General features: G+C 41.4%; 1 protein-coding gene across 6 annotated transcripts in view; it reads left to right on the top strand.

The window, feature by feature from the left end:
• Positions 1-20,335, top strand: part of ZHX3 (zinc fingers and homeoboxes 3) — a 136,467-nt gene that overhangs the window by 63,315 nt on the left and 52,817 nt on the right. For 4 of the 6 annotated variants that reach the window (XM_070381738.1, XM_070381737.1, XM_070381735.1 and 1 more), the window contains one exon: positions 2,584-2,690. The gene's annotated coding sequence lies outside the window, so the exon portion shown is untranslated. Of the gene's footprint in view, positions 1-2,583; positions 2,704-20,335 lie in introns of all 6 variants that reach the window. The other 2 variants (XM_070381739.1, XM_070381740.1) reach the window with 1 other exon arrangement.

Raw genomic sequence — 20,335 nt, 5'->3', positions numbered from 1 at the left:
TTAATTTCTACAAGATTTCATTTGGGGATAGATAACTAAAATCTTTTGGAGCTAGATAAAGGTGATGGATGTACAACATAGTGAATATACTAGATGCCGTTGAACTGTACAGCGGTTAATTTTATGTTACGTGGGTTTTACCTCTAATTTAAAAAATTACATCATCTAGTTTTTGTGATCTCATAAGTAACTGTGGCTTTGCTGTCATAGTTACCTCGTGACTGTTGGAATCCATTTGCTTCGTGGCATTGGGATGTCGGGAAAGTTCTTCCCAGGCGTGGGCAAGAAAACTGGAAGACAGATGATCCCAAGTGGGTGTCTTCCTAGAATACCGATTAAGGAATAGAGTTGTGTTTTTTTTCTCTAACTTGTGGATGCTGGTAAAACTTCTACCTTAGGGAACCCTTGGTTGTTTTAAAGTGTGATCTGGACTGATCAGAACTGGTTTCTTCATTTATTAATTTGAAAAAGCATGTTTAAGGTAACTTCATACTATTTGGAGATGAAGCAGTTTTTGGTTTTATGAAAATTAGGAGTGATTTTTAAAGAAAGTAAGATAAACCTATGGGAGGGCAGTAAAATTTTTCTGATGGTTTGCTGTGTTGCACTGCTAGAGATTTTTGTGGCACTTTCAAAAAGCTTCACGAGTGCTTTTTTGATCATGGAATTGGTGTCAGAATAAGAAATTTCTGTTTTCAGATGGAGCACATGTTGTGAAAAAATTAAAAACCGTAGTTTCTTCTTATTTGATTCTCATACCTGTTTTGTTTTTTGAAGGAGGGACTTTAGGTTAGATTCTGGCAAAAGATCTGAGCTTGAGAAGAGCATCTGACCTAGAAAGGTAGAGGTGCTCTGCCATGATCATGAGGTTTTTCTTTGTGAGTTGAGTTGATGGTTCTGCCCCAGAGTCCTCCTGCCGCCCCTGTATTGGACGTGGGCTTGTTTCTCTAGCAGATGGTATTTATGCTAGTGGTCTTGCACGCTCCCACCTGGTTCCTCTTATGACCCAAAATATGCCATCCAGGCTAAGGGTTTGCAGATGTGAGGCAAACAAAGTGAAGTGGTTTGTCGTGAATTGAACCCACAGCTTTTGGTATCATTACCTTCAGGTCCCAATCAATTCAACCCGACAGCAGAAGAATAAATGCCTTGTTTGAGTGAGGGATTTGAAATTTTAAAGTTAGAAGGGATCTGGTAAGCAGGGCAGAATATCTGAAATAAGTGTAACAAGCTGAAGTCATGGCTAAATGTTAAGTATTTGGCTGAAAATCCTGATTGCTTCTGCTTTCCACAAGACTAGGGAGAGTTCCTTTGTGTGATGTTCACTGGATAATTTCTTAAATTAAGAGGTCAGGTTTTTTCATTTGTGGAAACTTTAAAGTTTTTAATAAATTATTTTTTAGGATAGTTTTCCAGCAAGAGCTAGTTTAGCCATTGAGCTACTACGATACCGTAAGAGCAATGAAAGAAAGTGAAATGGGTGGAGGCGGCGACAGCTTCCTGTAGGATCATGTGTGTCCAGGAGCCACTGCCTGTGAAGGGCAGTAAAGAGTGTATTTCCTTGCATAGTTCTGTTAACCTTTCTGTGCCTTACTCTCCTCATCTGGGCAATTAGAATAATAGAATCCACCTCATTGGGTCATTATAAAAGATCGAATGAGTTAATGTAGGTAAAGCTCTTAGAACAGTGCCTGACAGAATAAATGCTTGACAGGAAGGATCACTGGAGCTCCTGTGGCTGGGGGTGCTTTCCTGAGGGGGTAAAATTGTTTCCATTCAGATACCCATGGTCCCAACCCTCTCTTGTGTACCCAGGCACCGTTCAAAGTTCTGAGACCCTCTGGTATACTCACTTTAGAGCCCTTTTACTGGGCGTCTCACCCAAAGAGAACACTTTGGGATGAAAATAAAGAATTCAAAAGTAGTGGTTTTTCAGCTATTTCCCAAATAATCTTAAGATTATGTGAAGCCTCTCTGGTCGTTTGTTGAAAACGTAGTTACTGTCTCATTCATTCGCCAGGAATTACTGTGTGCACATCATTGCCACTGGGTAGAATGGGATGACCTAGGGATAAGGGTCAGAGACAAAGAGGACGGTCACAGAGCTCCTTAGCCTGGAACTCACAATCTAGACCGTTTATGCCTCTAGAATCCATGTTAGAAAAACCCAGGCTTTGACTGAAAGGGCGTCAGAAAATAGCACATCCTTAATGGTATGCATCCTTGAAGCTGTGAGGCCACACCTCAGTGAATTTTATCATTTCTGCTAAGCCATCTCATACTTAGCTAGGAGAGAGAGCTGGAAACTCATTGGTGGAAAGAAATTTTAATGAATCATCTTGTTCTGATCTATTATCAGAGACAAGTTTGCCTTTTTTCCATGAATATTTTTCAGTCACTACTAGCATTTTAAATCATTTTAAATTATGGTTTGCACTTTAATGACCGCCTTTTGCTCTCCCCACCGCTTGGTGTTTCTGTTTGTGTACAGTTCTGGAGACTGATGGGATTGGGTCACTCAGTTTCCTAGAATCCACTTTATCTCTTTTCACGTGAAGTGAAGCTTTGCGACTTCTTTTGCAGGACTGGATTGCAGCTGCAGAGGCAACAACAACTGAACCTTTAAAGATGCATACAGGGCTGCACAAAGAGAAGAGAGAAACTGGAGAAACCGATGAAGTGAGGAGAAAGTATGTTTCCTGGGTAAATAGTATAATTCTCTGAATGTTAAGTTTCTTGCCATGTATCAGTTACCATCAATTTGTCACACATAGCCATATTTATTGCTGCTAAACATTTTTTTCTCCTTCCTTGACTTTTATTGCTGAGCTCTTTGATCAAATGATTCTTTTTTTGATTAATCCAAAAGGTGTATATTGAATATATAGTTGAGGTGACTTCATAGGTCACTTGCCAGGAGCCTGTTCTATCTTGGGTTGACCATTGGGTATTATAAAAGTAGAGTTGTGTGCTGTGTCTCTTGTAACATACAGGTTTAGTTCAAGGTCAGCTTTTTGGTCTGAGTGCAAAACTTATACTTCTGCTTTATTAAATGACTGATTTGAAAAACTCTGGATACCAAGTTATCCAAGCCATGTTCTTGGCACTGCCCTCTACAATAGGAAACTTAATACTAAAGACAAAGCAGACTGGCAAATAATTAATGTAAATAACCATAGCTTTCTCTTGATGAAATAGATGTGCCCTAGTAAAGTTATATGTGTGTGTGTGTGTGTGTATGTGTGAGAGAGGGAGAGAGTTGGGAACTCATTTTATTGTTACCATGCCTCTCACAAGCTTAGATATTAAGGGTTTTTGTTGTTGAAGTATTTTTAAGTAAGGGAAATTTATTGCATTATTTATGATTATAAAGAACCTTTCTTCAGTTTGCTGATTAGAATGTTTTGGAAAGAACGCAGAAGAAATGGAGTCAGAGTTATTGCTGGTATGTAGTGGAGGCTCTGTGTGCAGGAGCCAGGCTTGGACAACCCGTGAGAGCATCGCTGCGTCTCCACCAGCCTGGGCCGCCCAGCCCATGGGAATTTCCCCACAGTTGTTACTTGTGGAACTTCCTGCTTCATGGTGGATTGTGGCCAGGCTGCTGTTGGCTAGAAGATCCAGTCCTGTTTTCTCTTTCTTTAACTTTGAGTTGCAAGGTGGAGTAAAAACTGTTCAGTGGCCTTTGTGTATCAGTCCTCTAAGCTGAAAGTGGCATGAGGCAGGTTGGTTTGTTTGGCCAGACCACACAGCTGGTGGGAACGTAGTTCCCCAGCCAGGGATCGAACCCATGCCTATAGCAGTGAAAGCACTGTGTCCTAACAACTGGACTGCCAGGCCAGTCCCCAAGCCAAGTTTATCATGAGTGAACTCATGCACACATTTTCTAGTGCTCACCTTCACACCGACTCTGCGTAAGTTACGCTGATCTCCTTATGGTTCTCCAGTTGGTCTGGAATCTTCTCCTCCTGGACAGCCAAGTGGCCCCTGCCCGCCTTCTCCTTCAGGTTTCTGCTGGCAGGGGGGATGGGGGGTGGGAGTGGGGGGTAAAGTGAATGCAAAGAGCAGAGCCAGATGGAACGACCAGGGATTTTCTGGGATGCCATTTCCGTACCTGCTCCCTGACCGCCCTGGGCCACCTCACCCAGCTCTAGCTTACCTCTTCTTTCTCTCACTCCACTGTCCTGGGAGTTGTGGTGTCTTGTTCATTCTATACACCATGCTTGTTCAAGTTCATCTTTAAGATCTTTTAAAGCTGATCTTTCACTTCTAAAGGCACATACCATTTGACTCAGCAATTGCATTTCTAGGAATTTATCTCACAGGTAACCTCACACAGATACGCAAGGAATCTTGTACCTCCTCAGTTCAGTTCAGTTCAGTCACTCAGTCGTGTCCGACTCTTTGCAACCCCATGAATTGCAGCATGCCAGGCCTCCCTGTGCATCACCAACTCCTGGAGTTCACCCAAACTCATGTGCATCGAGTCGGTGATGCCATCCAGCCATCTCATCCTCTGTCAGCCTCTGTTAAATCTTCATGCGTGCATCTTGATCTCAGTAGCATCTGGACTGAGACTAATTAGCTGCTGTTGCCACCATTCCGTGGGTCATGTCCCCCTCCACTCACTCGGGCAGCTGCCTGCCTCTTTGCCTGAACTGCAGTGGACTGGAAACACTGGCCCTGCAGCTGACTGTGTCCCCTTTCAGACTTCTTCTTTTGTACTCCTGTTGCATTACAGCAGTCTTTCCCTTCCCATTTGAGAATATCACAGATGGTTTTGCATTGCATTTCTTACATATTTAGGAAATTATATATAATGTAGTGGTATCTTGAGTTAGCTGTACATTAGAATCACCTTAGAAGCATTATAAATTACAAATGTCCAGTCCCACCCCCAGAGATGCTGAGGCAATTTATCTGGGGGGAGTTGTAGGCATTGGCGTTTTTAAAAGCTGCCTGGGGTGATTTTCACTATGGTCAAGTTTGAGGACCATAAATAGTATTGATTTTCTGTATCAATGATGACTTTGGTCACTTTTAAGCTCATTATAACTGTTTAAGTAATTCCTTTGGGTTTGTAAGTTACAGTGATGTTATTTATTTAAAAAATTTTGCCTTGGCCTTTATTGTATTTGTATTTCTTTTTTTTTTTCATGTTGCTTTTTACTGGAAAGAACGTCTGAGCCTATATTAATTAGCAGCGATGATAAAATGCTACTTAGTTTGTGCCTGTTTTTAATGACTGCATGTCTCATTTCTTCCTTGAAGTGTACTGTTATAGATACCTCAAAAAGGGTAAGAAAGTATACCTTTGTTATTAGTTTTAGGATTTTAAAATTAAGAATATCTGTTGGAATTTAACAAATTAATTTTTGGTATCAGATGACATGACACAATTTCAAGGTTTAACGTAGTCCTACTTACTGTTATTTTCTTTTAAATTTTTGAGCATAAATTTTAAGTCAGCTTCATCTAGTTTTCTCTTTTCATTTTTCTTTAACCAGTTTTAGAGTACAGTTCGTAGCATGAACTAGGTAATCTGTACCTTGACTTCTGTTAGGTGTGATTTCTGTAACGTGTTGTGTTTGTTTCTTGAGAGTTTTAAATGATCCACTAATAAGCCATCAGGGACTAGTTGCTTTAGGGCTGGGGGTGTAATTATTTTTAAAGATGTTGGCGGGGAGGGAGGAAGGAGGAGGGTTCAGGATGGGGAACACGTGTATACCTGTGGCGGATTCATGTTGATATATGGCAAAACCAATACAATATTGTAAAGTTAAAAAATAAATAAAATTAAATTAAAAAAAAAGATTTTGGCCAAGTATTTTATAGGTATTTAGAATTTTACATTTTTAATGAAAAATCCACCTGTTCAGTGTTACCCAAATTTGTTAACACGTACCTAGTATTTCCCTACAATTTTATTGCTGCTCTTGTGTCCTGTGTTTCTAGTTTCATGCATTTCCTCTTTTTGTAATTAACTTTACTAGTAGTATCACTTTTAGTCTCTTCAGAGAAATTTTAGCTGACATATAAAACTTTATAGTTTTATATTTGAAGTACAAAATGTAGGAGTTCCATTGGCAGTCAAGCGGTGAGGACTCTTGAGATTTCACTGTGAGCCTGGATTCAATCCCTGGTCAGGGAACTAAGATCCCACAAGCTTCATGGTGTGGCCAATAAATAGATAAACAAACAAATAAATGCAAAATGAAATAGTGAAAAGTCAGTTTCCTCCTCACTCCAGATCTGCAAGCATGAAGTTCCCTACTTATAGGTGGCATTTCTTACCAGTTTATTATGGGTCCTTCCAAAGTATTTTTTTTTTCCAAAGTATTTTTTTTTTGCTTTCAAAATATCTAATTCTTTTTAAGAATCAGGCTTTTTTGGTTGTTTGTTTCTCAAGATTATTAGTTTCATTTTTAGTTTTTTCTTTTTTGACAATGCTTAAAGCAATACTTATCTTCAATTCTTCTTTTAATTTTTATTTTATTCTTTCTTTTTTAAAGTCTATAAATTTTTTTAATATAAATGTATTTATTTGAATTGGAGACTAATTACTTTACAATATTGTATTGGTTTTGCCATACATCAGCATGAATCCGCCGTGGGTGTACACGTGTTCCCCATCCTGAACCCCCCTCCTACCTCCCTCCCCATCCCATCCCTCTGGGTCATCCCAGTGCACCAGCCCTGAGCATCCTGTATCCTGCATTGAACCTGGACTGGCGATTCGTTTCATGTGCAGTGATTTTGTTGCATCTTCTAATTTCATTATTGTATTTCAGAGCTTTGTAAGTAGAATATTGTTGGATTTTGTCTTCTGTTCATCCAGTCTTAAAAATTCTATAACTTACGGATGAATTTAGCCTCTTTAATTTGTGGTTGCTTTTGCATTTGTTATGTTTTCTACATATAATGTGTTGTTTAATTTTTATATTGCTTAGTTGTCTCTTTGCTGTTACGCCTTCTGTTTTATGGAGTGTCCTTTTCTTCTTTTCAACTTTAAGACAAAATTTAAAGGTGAACAGTTCTTTTAGTGCTGAAAATAACATTTGTTCCTATATTTATTTACTATCATCAAAGCAAATGCTAGAGCTTTCCTTCCATATAAGGAGACTCAGCTTCTCCCTGTTGTGGCATCCTCTCTTCCTGCCCCTCATCTACTTCCATTATTTTTATCCTTCACATTTAACATTTATTCTATGAAGTGCACCAATTCTTCTGGGCTTCAGCCTGATACTTATAATATTTTCTTATTCTTGATTAATGAAGTACCAACCACCAAGGCCTCACTCCGAGCTGGCCAGACACTTAGCTTGGTGCAGGAGATATAAAGGGAAGGGTAGTTCCATCCTTGGCTTTAAGGTCCCTTTCTGGTCGAGGAGGTGGCAGTATACAAACAACCATGGCAAAAGATGTCATGTGTCAGGTGTCCGGGGACACAAGAGGGAGGGAATGGTGTCCTGGTGAGTCAGCGAGGACGTCTTGGGAGCTGGGTGTTACTGTGCCAGTAGGGCTCTTCAAGATAAAGGATAAAGCGAATGGGCAGAAGCCTGAAGGAACCCAGATGGCTGGAGACGAGACTGGACAAAGGGATGTTGGGGCCAGACTGAGAAGCCTAGCCAACAAGTTTTAGTTTGTATCCTGTGGCTGCACCAGAGAGATTTTAAAGCAGAGGTGTACTCTGTTCAAGCTTGTTTTTAGGAAAATAGCTCTGGCTGTTGTATGAAGTATGGACTGCAGGGAGGAAGTTAATGAAGTGACTGTGGCTGTCATCCAGATAAGAGATGATGAGAAGCTGAACAAGGCAATGGCAGTGATGATAGAGAAGATGACGTGTTTTGAGGTAGAATCTAAAAATACCTGTTCCTGACTCAGGTGAGATTGGGATTAGAGGATAATTTAAAGGGTTTTCTTTTTTTATGTATTTTAGGGAAGGTCATAATAGATGGTGGAAATATTGATTATCTTATGTCATGGGGTAAATTGTGGGGGGGGTTGCAGAGACTAATTTGGAAAAAGAGCATTTAAGGACTTTCTGAATTTTAAAAATCGTTGAGAGATCCAAGAAAACATATCTAAGAGCAATTGGAAATATGGGTTATAAACTCAGTTGAGATATAGGGGCCAGAGATAAAGGTATATTTGCTTCCAAGGAGGAGGTCCAAGCCATAGAACAGATGTAAAGTTCCCCCAGGCAGAGCCTGTGGATAGAAGAAAGGGCTTAGTTTGGCCTCTTGGCCAAGACCAGTCTTTATGTGCAGGAAATCAAAATGTGCTGAGCACTGTAATACATGTCCTGCATGGGGTGCCGAGAGCTTTTTCAGATGGCTTACTTTATCTTCTTAATAGCCCTGTGTATGGAAATTATTACCACCCTACTTTATGGGCCAGGAAACTAAGGCTCCAAGGCATTGTTACTAAGCTAGTAAGTGAGATTGCAAACCAGGCCTGAATGCCAAGCTGATGCTAGGGGAAGAGATAGAGGAGAAGCAGAAAAGAGTGGTGTGGAGGACATGATTTGCTATGGGAGCCGTGGCCATTCTCCCAGAGGTTCAGTAGGATAAGGAGACGCTTAGCCACTGGTTTTCTCAGTTAGAAAACAGATAGCGACCCCGCCATGCTCAGTCCACAGAGTACGGAGGTCAGCTCACACTGGAGGAAGTGCAGGTAGCACTGTCGACTGCAGCTCTGAGAGACGGCTCGGTGGTGGAGGAATGACAAGAGCATGTGGCTAGGGGTTGGCATCACTGTGTTTATTTAGAGATGACAGCTCGAAGGATTCTGATTCACTCATCTCTTTTCCTTTGATGTTTTCTATCTTAGATTGCCTTGTCTCCGTGCTTCTGTTACTTTAAAAAAAGTAACTGCTGGATTCTCTTCTCACATAACCTGCTTGTTTAACTTGTCAGCTTGGAGTCCCTTCCTGCACATTGTTTTCGGATGTTTCCAGGCTGTTGTCTTAGTGACCTGCTTTGATTGCTGGTTATGTATGAGATCCCGAGAGCCCCTTCTTGTTTCTTCTCTCAGGTCTTTCCATCCTGGAAGAGATTTTCTTCTGTCATTTGAATGTTTTATTCAGTTCAGCTTCCTCCAGAATTCAAATTCATGGACGGCCTCTGTCTTCCAGATGAGAGTGTGTTCATGCCTTCTATGACAATAGGAGAATGTTGAGCTCAGAGCCTGCATTCAGGAACTAGGCTTGCCTGGGTTCACATTCTGGCTCTGCCAGCTACTAGCTGAGTGATCTTGAGCAAGTTGCTTTTTGTAACTTCTCTGTGCCTCATTTTCTTTATCTGTAAACTGTCATTGTTGTTGTTCAGTCACTAAGTCGTATCTGACTCTTCGTTACCCCATCGACTGTAGCCCACTGGGCTCCTCTGTCCATGGGGTCTCCAGGCAAGAATACTGGAATGGGTTGCCATTTCCTTCCCCAAGGGATCTTCCTAACCCAGGGATTGAACTAGAGTCACCGACATTGGCAGGTGGATTCTTTACCACCGAGCCACCAGGGATGCCCTTCTGTAAACTGTTCAGTCGCTCAGTTGTGTCTGACTCTTTGCGACCCTATGGACTGCAGCGTGCCAGGCCTCCCTGTCCATCACCAACTCCCGGAGCTTGCTCAAATTCGTGTTCATTGAGTCGGTGATGCCATCCAACTATCTCATCCTCTGTTGTCCCCTTCTCCTCCTGCCTCCAATCTTTCCCAGCATTAGGGTCTTTTCCAGTGAGTCACTTCTTTGCATCAGGTGGCCAAAATATTGGAGTTTCAGCTTCAGCATCAGTCCTTCCAATGAATATTCAGGACTGATTTCCTTTAGGATGGATTGTTTTGATCTCCTTGCAGTCCAGGGGACTCTCAAGAGTCTCCTCCAACACCACAGTTCAAAAGCATCATTTCTTTGGTGCTCAGCTTTCTTTATAGTCCAACTCTCACATCCATACATGAATACTGGAAAAACCCTGGCTCTGACTAGATGGACCTTTGTCAGCAAAGTAATGTCTCTGCTTTTTAATATGCTGTCTAGGTTGGTCATAGCTTTTCTTCCAAAGAGTAAGCGTCTTTTAATTTCATGGCTGCAATCACCTCCTGCAGTGATTTTGGAGCCCAAGAAAATAAGGTCTCACTGTTTCCACTGTTTCCCCATCTGTTTGCCATGAAGTGATGGAATCGGATGCCATGATCTTAGTTTTCTGAATATTGAGTTTAAGCCAGCTTTTTCACTCTCCTGTTTCACTTTCATCAAGAGGCTCTTTAGTTCCTCTTTGCTTTCTGCCATAAGGGTAGTATCATCTGTGTATCTGAGGTTATTGGTATTTCTTCCAGCAATTTTGATTCCAGCTTGTGCTTCATTCAGCCCAGCATTTCTCATGATGTACTCTGCATATAAGTTAAATAAGCAGGGTGACAATATACAGCCTTGGTGTACTGCTTTCCCAATTTGTAACTGTAAACTGTAAGCACTAATAATACCTCCTAGCAAGGGCTGTGATGAGAGTTAAGTGAACTAGTGCTTGGAACATACTTAGAAGGCACAGGGTCCAGTGCAAGTGTGTGTTCCACCATTGTTAGCTCTTGTTGTTGTTGTTCTGGGGGAAAATAGTGGGAGAGGTAATAATCTTTTCCCAATTGTATTTTGGGCCACACATTTATCACTTATTTGATAAATTTACACACTGTTGGAGCCTCACTTGATAAACTGCTGCTGCTGCTAAGTTGCTTCAGTCGTGTCCGACTCTGTGCAACCCCATCCCTGGGATTCTCCAGGCAAGAACACTGGAGTGGGTTGCCATTTCCTTCTCCAATGCAGGAAAGTGAAAAGTGAAAGTGAAGTCGCTCAGTCGTGTCCAGCCCTCAGCGACCCCATGGACTGCAGCCTACCAGGCTCCTCCGCCCATGGGATTTTCCAGGCAAGAGTACTGGAGTGCGGTGCCATCACCTTAGTAGACAAATCCTGGAGACCAGATAGCATTCCCTCCAGTTGCTAAGGAGTTCTGCAGTGAGCACTTTGGACGATGGTCCAGATGTGGCATCTGTAGTTGCAGGTGTTCACTGTGTGACCTCTCCTGCCCCACGGCCGTGTTCAGTTGGTTTCCTTTAAATACAGGCCATAAAATGTTTACTTCTACCTTACTGAATAGTTCTTCCAAGAATGTTATTTAATTTTGCTCATCCCATCAACAAATAACAGATGCTGGCCAAATCGGCGTACAGAATTAAGTAACTTTCATAAAGTCCATGGTGGGACTGGGACTTAATAAGCCTATAGTATCTGACTCTAGTGGTGGTAAAAGAGGAAAAAGGGTTCACTGGAATGAACACACACACACACACACACACACACACACACACACACACACGTGTTGTGCATATACATATACATGCACAATACAATTAACTAAACCAAAGATCTTATTCAAATAGATATGTGTATATATATGTATATGTGTGTGTAGCTCAAACTCTCTAGAGTGCTGTCTTAGTTAGGCTACTGTAACAAAATAGGGGTGGCTTATAAACAGCAATTTGTTTCTCACTGTCCTGGTGGCTGGGTGCCAGCATGGTTGGGTTCTGGTGAGGGCCCTTTTCCAGGTTGCGGACAACCTTTTTCTTGCTGTATTCTCGATGGTGGAGGGGATGAGAGAGCTCCATAGGGTCCCTTTTATAAGGGCGCTGATGCCATTCATGCATTTCTGCTGTGATGACCTACCTACCTACTGAAAGCCCCATGTCCTAATACCATCACATCAGGGCTTAGAATTTCAACATGAATTTGTGTGTGTGGCAGGAGGGACACAAATGTTTAGTTCACAACAGGTACCAATCTCTAAATGTGTGGTTATAAACACACATTTTTTTGACAATGAAGATGTGCTCTTTTTACAAGTAGAAGAAGTAAATCTCGGGACTTCCCTGGTGGTCCAGTGGCTAAGATTCCACGCTCCCAATGCAAGAGGCCTGGGTTCGATCCCTGGTCAGGGTGCTAGGTCCCACATGCCACAAGTAAAGAGCCTGTATGCTGTAAATAAGACCCAGTGCAGCCAAATAAATAAATATATTAAAAAAATAAATACATTGAATAAACAAACAAAAAACCAAAGTGCTTGCAGGGCAGGCATAATAAAGGGAAATACTATCAACTAACCTCTTGGAGCTTTTAAGAAAAGCAAGCGGGTTTGTGAATGAGGGACCCAGTAATCCACTAAGAAACCTTTCCCAGAAGTTGCATAGTCTCATATCAACTCTTTCAACATATTTATTAACTATAAAGGAAAGAAAAGATAGTAACTTTACAGTGGAGAAGACACCTTAGCCAAGAGGTCAAGGTCAGCATCACCAGTAATCAGACAAGCGACATCATGAACCCCATGATACTATGCAGTACGGACAACACGACATCGTTTCTGTGGCTTTTTGGCCAGAAATCCGTAACCGCAGCACAATCATGAGAAAACCTCAGGCAAATCCAAATCAAGGACGTTCAACAAAATAACTGATTAATACTTTTGAAAAGTGTCAAGGGCATAAATAACAAGACTGAGGAGCTATCACAGACTAGAGGAGCCTAAGGAAATAATGACAAAATGCAGTGGGGATCTTGGATAGATCCTGGGACAGAAAAAGGACATAAATAGAAAAAAACTGGTGCAATTTGAACAAGGTCTTTGGTTTAGTTAACAGTATTGAGCCAGTGGTGACGCCCTGGCTCTGGTCAGTCCCTGCGGTTATATAAGACTTGAGGACACTGTTGTTGTTCAGGTGCTAAATCATGTCTGACTCTTTTCAGCCCCATGGACTGCAGCACGCCAGGCTTCCCTGTCCTTCACTGTCTCCTGGAGTTTGCTTAGATTCATGTCCCTTGAGTCGGTGATGCCACCTAACCATCTCATCCTCTCCTGCCCCTTTCTCCTCCTGCCCTCCATCTTTCCCAGCATCAGGGTCTTTTCCAGTGTGTCGGGGACACTGGGTCAGGGATATAAGGAAACTCTGTACTATTTTTTGCAACTTTTCTGTAAGTCTAATATTAGCTCAAAATTTAAAACTTTTTTTTTTTTTCCTCTCTTATTTTTCTTTTAAGTAAAAAGCCATCATGGGATAAACTGTCTGGTCCTGGGTAGAAACTGGCTTCAGAAGAGAAAAGAAAGCTTAGAGTAAAGGCCTCTTCTCCAAGTGGGTGAATGTTAATGATGACCTTTCACTGTGTTGCCTCTAGGCTCATTCCAGATCTGTTGAATCTCCTAGACCTTTCTAAAGGGTATGGTAGTAAAAAGCTATGCTGATGGGAGATTTTCCTGAAAATTTTATGAGGCCAAGTGGATAGAAAATTAGACAATACAAGATACTGCACTTAAGGGGGAAAAAAAATCAAAGTAATCTTAAACAGAGCCATGGGTGGGTATCACTGGCTACTCTAGGGTTCTCTGAAGATACTGTCCAGCATTTGCTGCTGAGGCCAAAATGGCCTGAAAAATTGGTGCACATCCGTGCAGAGATGACCAGACCGAGTGATCCTCTGGAGGCATATGGAGATGAAAGTCCCTCTTTGGTCATTAGAGGTCAAATTAAAGCCCCATAAACAGAAAAATCTTAAAAGCAAGGGGTTTATGGCTGTTCAAGTAAAGAATGCTGCAAAAGGACACCAGATTGGGAGTCTGCATGGAGGCTGGGAAGGATCCGGAGGGTTGGATTTCATCAGAATACATTTCCCTTTGTCCACGAGAGTGAGATGCCACAGTGGCCTGGAGCGAGCGTTCTGCTTGCCGCAAAGCTGATCTCGCTATATATGGAGTTGGAAAACCTTAGAAGGTCTAACTTTGTTCCTCAAGTGGCCACCTGATTGGGACTTCTGTTTCTCAGGTGCTCTCATGTTAGGAACAGACATGCATGCATGCTCAGTCGCTCAGTTGTGTCTGGCTCTTTGTGACCCCGTGGACTGTAGCCCATCAGGCTCCTCTGTCCGTGGGATTTTCCAGCCAAGAATACTGGAGTGGGTTGCCATTTCCTCCTCCAGGGGATCTTCCTGACCCAGGGATCAAACCCACGTCTCTTGTGACTCCTGCTTTGGCAGGTGGATTCTTTACACTGAGCCACCTAGAAACAGACAATTCTGGGTAAATTTCAGAAATAGTGGGGCTCCTGGAAAGCTGTTGTTGTTGTTGTTTAGTTACTAAATTGTGTGTGACTCTTTGTGACCCCAGAGTCTGTAGCCTGTTAGACTCTTCTGTCCATGGGATTTCCCAGGCAAGAATATTGGAACAGGTGCCATTTCCTTCTGCAGGGATTCTTCCCGACCTAGGATCAAACTTATGTCTCCTGCATTGACAGGTGGGTTCTTTACCACTGAGCCCCCAGGAAGGCCCCCTGGAAAGCTATACCCCCTCTAAAATGGGGGTGGGGTGGATCTAATGTATCTCTATTGAGTTAAGTTGGGATTAAACCAGTTGTACCCCACTCAATTAAGAATTTAATAATGCCAGTGAATTTACAAAGCTGGGGACTAGATCATGTACTTACTCAGTTAACAGATATTTTGTGAGCACCCACTATGGGCCAGGCATGGTATTATGCTCAGAGAACACAGCAGTGAGCCAGACAGCGATGCTCCACTCTGAGCCTACAGACCAGGAGTCTGTTCCTCTGAGCCTGAACCAACCAGCCCACCCACACACTCAAAGGTGCCTCCACTAAAACGGCTTGGTTTACACCAAGATAGAAGTTTCCCCAGCAGAAAAAGAAATAAAAGGAATCCAAATTGGAAAAGAAGTAAAACTCTCACTATTTGCAGATGACATGATCCTCTACATAGAAAACCCTAAAGACTCCACCAGAAAATTACTAGAACTAATTAATGATTATAGTAAAGTTGCAGGATATAAAATCAACACACAGAAATCCCTTGCATTCCTATACACTAATAATGAGAAAACAGAAAGAGAAATTAAGGAAACAATTCCATTCACCATTGCAACGGAAAGAATAAAATAGGAATATATCTACCTAAAGAAACTAAAGACCTATATATAGAAAACTATAAAACACTGGTGAAAGAAATCAAAGAGGACACTAATAGATGGAGAAATATACCATGTTCATGGATTGGAAGAATCAATATAGTGAAAATGAGTATACTACCCAAAACAATTTATAGATTGAATGCAACCCCTATCAAGCTACCAACGGTATTCTTCACAGAGTTAGAACAAATAATTTCACAATTTGTATGGAAATACAAAAAACCTCGAATAGCCAAAGCTATCTTGAGAAAGAAGAATGGAACTGGAGGAATCAACCTATCTGACTTCAGGCTCTACTACAAAGCCACAGTCATCAAGACAGTATGGTACTGGCACAAAGACAGAAAGATAGATCAATGGAACAAAATAGAAAGCCCAGAGATAAATCCACGCACATATGGACACCTTATCTTTGACAAAGGAGGCAAGAATATACAATAGATTAAAGACAATCTCTTTAACAAGTGGTGCTGGGAAAACTGGTCAACCACTTGTAAAAGAATGAAACTAGAGCACTTTCTAACACCATACACAAAAATAAACTCAAAATGGATTAAAGATCTAAATGTAAGACCAGAAACTATAAAACTCCTAGAGGAGAACATAGGCAAAACACTCTCCGACATACATCACAGCAGGATCCTCTATTACCCACCTCCCAGAATATTGGAAATAAAAGCAAAAATAAACAAATGGAACCTAATTAAACTTAAAAGCTTCTGCACAACAAAGGAAACTATTAGCAAGGTGAAAAGGCAGCCTTCAGAATGGGAGAAAATAATAGCAAATGAAGCAACTGACAAACAACTAATCTCAAAAATATACAAGCAACTCCTACAGCTCAATTCCAGAAAAATAAATGACCCAATCAAAAAATGGGCCAAAGAACTAAACAGACATTTCTCCAAAGAAGACATACAGATGGCTAACAAACACATGATAAGATGCTCAACATCACTCATTATTAGAGAAATGCAAATCAAAACCACTGTGAGGTACCACTCCATGCCAGTCAGAATGGCTGCGATCCAAAAGTCTGCAAGCAATAAATGCTGGAGAGGGTGTGGAGAAAAGGGAACCCTCTTACACTGTTGGTGGGAATGCAAACTAGTACAGCCTCTATGGAGAACAGTGTGGAGATTCCTTAAAAAAACTGGGAATAGAACTGCCTTATGATCCAGCAATCCCACTGCTGGGCATACACACTGAGGAAACCAGAAGGGAAAGAGACACGTGTACCCCAATGTTCATCGCAGCACTGTTTATAATAGCCAGGACATGGAAGCAACCTAGATGTCCATCAGCAGATGAATGGATAAGAAAGCTGTGGTTCATATACACAATGGAGTATTACTCAGCCATTAAAAAGAATACATTTGAACCAGTTCTAATGAGGTGGATGAAACTGGAGGCTATTATACAGAGTGAAGTAAGCCAGAAAGAAAAACACCAATACAGTATACTAACTCGTATATATGGAATTTAGAAAGATGGTAATAACAATAACCCTGTATACGAGACAGCAAAAGAGACACTGATGTATAGAACAGTCTTATGGACTCTGTGGGAGAGGGAGAGAGTGGGAAGATTTGGGAGAATGACATTGAAACATGTATAGTATCATGTATGAAACGAGTCGCCAGTCCAGGTTCGATGCACGATACTCTGGATGCTTGGGGCTGGTGCACTGGGACGACCCAGAGGGATGGTATGGGGAGGGAGGAGGGTTCAGGATGGGGAACACATGTATACCTGTGGCGGATTCATTTCAATATTTGGCAAAACCAATACAATATTGTAAAGTTTAAAAATAAAATTAAAAAAATAAAAAATAAAAAAACAAAAACAAACAAACAAAAAAAGAAGTTTCCCTATATACAGTCCCCTAACTTTTAAACTTTTTATGTTAGTTTAATTTCCTTCCAGTAGCGCTTGAAAGGAAAGATGTTTTCATGTGTAGTTCATATATTTAATTTACATAATTTGGAAGCAGCATTTACTGCCTTTATTTGTAAAAGCTTTCCCATCTGTGGGCCGCTCCCCCCAGGGCTCTGATGTTGAAGACGCTTTGAGCTTCATGGATTTGCTCCGTTCCTACAGCCATCAGAAATGTGTTTACCGAGGCCAAGCGAGCTCTGAGAGGCACAGCACAGCCAGCTGGCAGCATCCAAAGGGAGCCAGCCCTTCTCTTCTGCTGCCTGGAACTTTGTCCCTTCCCGAATTTAATCTCGGCTCAGATTCCAAACTAAACCTGAAAGCAGTGAACCAATGGGTGGTGCTGACTAACTTGATTCCACAGCACTGTTATTAAGAGCTTCCCTGCCCCTCCTTCTGGAATCTCTGGGCCTTCTTACTGAGTAGAGATGCCTTGAATTGGTAAAATAGTAATTGTAATGAATTTTTAGTTATTCTATATAAAGAGCGCAGTGGATAAATATTTCTTATTTATCAGAAAAATTAAGGCTTTTTTTTTCTTAAAAAAATTAAGGTTTTATTTTGAAGACCTATGTCTTCTACGTTCCATATATGGAATATATGATGGATGGTCATTTTTTTCAAAACACTTTTGCAGAACAAGTCCACATTCATAAAGAAAGCTGCCATCGGCTCCCAGTCTCTTTCCAGCCTCACATCTTCTTTTTTTTTTTCAGCCTCACATCTTCTAAGCTGCCCCCGCCTGTCTTTTATTAAGCGCTGGTAGGCTCTCTGTACCATGTGCTTTCATATTGCCAGCCCTGTTCTTCCCTTTCTCTGCTTTCAAGTCCCAGATCACCCAGAGCCGCTCACTCGAGGCCTCCTTAGTCTTCCTCAGTCATTGTCATCAGTCCATTTTCTGGTACCCCAAACCCAGAGGAGTACATCTCCCCTATGGCACACATCACAGGCCACTTTGTGTTGCTTCTGTTGACATGGCTTTCCCCTCTCCTGGATAACCAACTCCTTGAGGTGTCAGGGACTTGCCCATTCCATTCTTCTTCATATTCTCTAGATACCCAGCATAGTGAGTTTGCTAATATCGATGAGTGTTTATACTGCTCCAGCCACTGTCTAAGCACTTAGTATGTAATATCATGTTGAATTGTCACCATAACCCCATAATAACCCCCGGTTACCACTTTTTTTCCCAGAATAGGAAATTGAAGCACAGAAAGGTTAAGGGTTTTGCCCAGAGCTACAAAGTGGTAGAGTTGAGATTTGAACCCTGGCAGTCAGTTAGGGGTCAGGGCTTCTATCCACTGCTTGGTACTGAATACCCATGATACTATACTGCCCATGCCCTTTATATAATAGTAGCTAACATTTATCGAGCACCAGCTCCATGTCAAGTACTGAACTTATATGTTTATCATCTCAATCCACACAAAACCCCCATGAGGCACATGTAATTATTATTCCATAGAGGAGGGGACAGGTGCCGAGCACTTAAGTTAAGCAGTTTGCACTAGGCGATACTGCAGTGTGTGCCTAGGAAGTGTCTGCAGGCAAATGGATGAATGAAAGCAGGGAGGAGGTTCAGGAAGAGAACTGATGTGCACTGAATGCCTTCCATTCTTTTCCACTGAGTCTGTTTTTCCCAACACTTTACTATGAAAAATTTCAAACATAATGCAAAACTGGGAGGCTTTTACACTGAGCAGCCATACACCCACCACCAGGTTTGAACATCAGCATTTTGTTCTGTGTTTCCTATTCCTCTGTCCGTCGTCTGTCCATCCTGTTTTTTATGCATTCCCCCTCAGTGCTTCGGCATGCATATCACTAAGGAAGAGGTCATTATTTATTGATAGTTTTTTTTCTTCTGAGGTAAGATTGGTACATTTCATTATAGTTAAATTTTAACAGTACATTTGCTGAGTTTTGACACATGCATACACCTGTGTAACCCAAACTCCTACAAAGATATCATTACCCAGAAAGTTGCCTCATATCCCTTCCCAGTCAGTGCCCACCCCTACTTCCCAGCAGAGTATCTACTATTTTTATGTCATATTTTTATATGCTTTTTTTTTGTTCCAAAAGAATTTCAGGTGACTCATTTAGTTCCATAAAAACATAAAGCATAAATCATACATGAGAAGTAGTTGGAAAAAAGAAACTAAAGGAGGAATGTTAAATGGATCCAAAAGAGCACCTCTGATACTCCGGGCACTTTTATAAGTAATATATTACTTAATCCTCACAAGAGGTATGTGTACTTATTTCCATTTTATAGATGAAGAACCAGCAAAGTTATGTGGCTAATAAGTAATAGGGACCCTCTTTAACTCCAGTGTTCATGCTTTTTCCACTCTAGCCCCAAAAGCAAGAGAACAGTAAAGGACAAGTTTATTTTAAAAGTTAACAAGGCCTCCAATACATGCTCATGTATTTTTAAAATTGTGTTACCTCATCACGTATGTCAAAGTTTAGCTCCAGAAGATGGCAGGGCTAGGGGCATTAAGTAGTCCTGCAGTATTTGCAAAAGTGCTGTAAAGTCAAGGTTGGCTTTGAGTTACCCTGTGGCCCTAGAGATGGGATTCCATGTCCTCAGTAAGAGAAAAAAACAACTTTTCCAGAATTGATCATAAGAGTGGGAAGTCTCAAAATGGTCTCATTGACTGTTAAATCAAGCCCTATATCAACAGGGAAGCATCTTATACATGAAGGAGCCTTGGTCAGAGATTTCAGCTTTGACTTCAAGAGGGTCATTTATTCATTGTGTTAAGAAAGGGTAAAGGTGGGACTGCCCTGGCAGTCCAGTGGTTAAGACTCTGAGCTTCCAATGTAGGGGGTGTACGTTCGATTCCTGGTCAGGGGATTAATATCCCCCGTGACACATGGTGTGGCTAAATAACTATCAGAGCTCGATAAAAAAATTAAAAAAAAAAAAGGGTAAAGGTAATCTTTGGTAAAAGAATAACAGATTTCTGATAGGGAATCTTAGAAACCATTGTGTCTTCTACCTCCTGCATTTTGTGTTGAATCTTCCTTATGATAATAGATTGGATATACACATTAAGGGTAAGGAAGAATTGAAGATTACTCTGAGTTTTTTTACTTGAAATGCCAGAAAAAGAGTTGGGTCTGTTACAGTAGGAAGCTTATCATTGGGATCCTGGATAAAGTTAGAGATTTTGAGAAAGAAAGGAAGACAAGGTGTTAAAATGATACGGGCTTGGTTGGCAGTATGGAATAGAAGACTTTCCCTTCTGTAACTGTGGCCCCCAGCGTGGCGGGAGGACCCTCGTGTTAGCTCTGTGGGGCTGTGAGAACCAAGACGTGTTCGTGTGGCCTTGGGTGATGGAGTGAAGATTCATGGTTCCCAGCTCAGTGGTCA

This window comes from Bos mutus, chromosome 13 (genome assembly GCF_027580195.1).
Source record: "Bos mutus isolate GX-2022 chromosome 13, NWIPB_WYAK_1.1, whole genome shotgun sequence".
Classification (NCBI taxonomy): Eukaryota; Metazoa; Chordata; class Mammalia; order Artiodactyla; family Bovidae; genus Bos; species Bos mutus.
The sequence above is the reverse complement of the archived record's forward strand: the minus strand, read 5'-3'. Positions and strand labels throughout refer to the sequence as shown.